This window comes from Chenopodium album, chromosome 8, assembly GCF_948465745.1.
Source record: "Chenopodium album chromosome 8, dcCheAlbu1.1, whole genome shotgun sequence".
Lineage (NCBI taxonomy): Eukaryota > Viridiplantae > Streptophyta > Magnoliopsida > Caryophyllales > Amaranthaceae > Chenopodium > Chenopodium album.
In genome coordinates, this window is record NC_137841.1 from 51,729,860 (window position 1) to 51,730,466 (window position 607).

At 38.4% G+C, this 607-nt stretch overlaps 1 non-coding gene across 1 annotated transcript; it reads right to left on the reverse strand.

Annotated features, from left to right (window-relative positions):
• Positions 1-284: 284 nt before the first annotated feature.
• On the reverse strand, positions 285-391 carry LOC145556901 (small nucleolar RNA R71). The gene has a single exon (XR_014091992.1). It is a non-coding gene; the product is annotated as a small nucleolar RNA R71 (small nucleolar RNA).
• Between the last annotated feature and the right edge of the window lie 216 nt (positions 392-607).

Sequence of the window (607 nt, forward strand, 5' to 3'; positions counted from 1 at the left end):
AAATTAAACCCCAATTTATAACAATGATAGAGAGGAATCAATTTAGTGGAGCCAAGGGTGAAGACCCAAATCTTCACATTGCCGACTATTGTCAATACTGCAATACCATCAAGCAAGGCGGGGTCACACAAGACCAAATCAGGGAGATTCTCTTTCCCTTCTCTTTAACTGGAAAAGCTAAATTGTGGTTTAATGGATTAAATAGAACTACACTTGGTATAACTGACTGGGAAACTCTTGTTTTGAATTTTTATAACAAGTATTATCCTGCAGAGAGAACAGCCGTACTACGGAGTGCGATTCAAAACTTTGCCCAAGAAGCCGATGAATCTTTGTATGAGGCTTGGGAGAGGTTCAAGGACTTACAAAGAGAATGCCCCCATCATAATTTAGCACAATGGCAGTTAATCCAAGCCTTTTACAATGGCATTGGAAATTCATCTAGAATAATTTTAGATTCTACAGCTAGTGGGAGATTTATGAATCTTAATGTTGATGATGCAAGTCAGGTTATTGAAGATATGGCGATACATAATTCCCAATATGGGAATCCTATAGGCTTTGCTAACAAGGGGAAGCATAGTGTTGACTCTGTATCCTTTTTGCA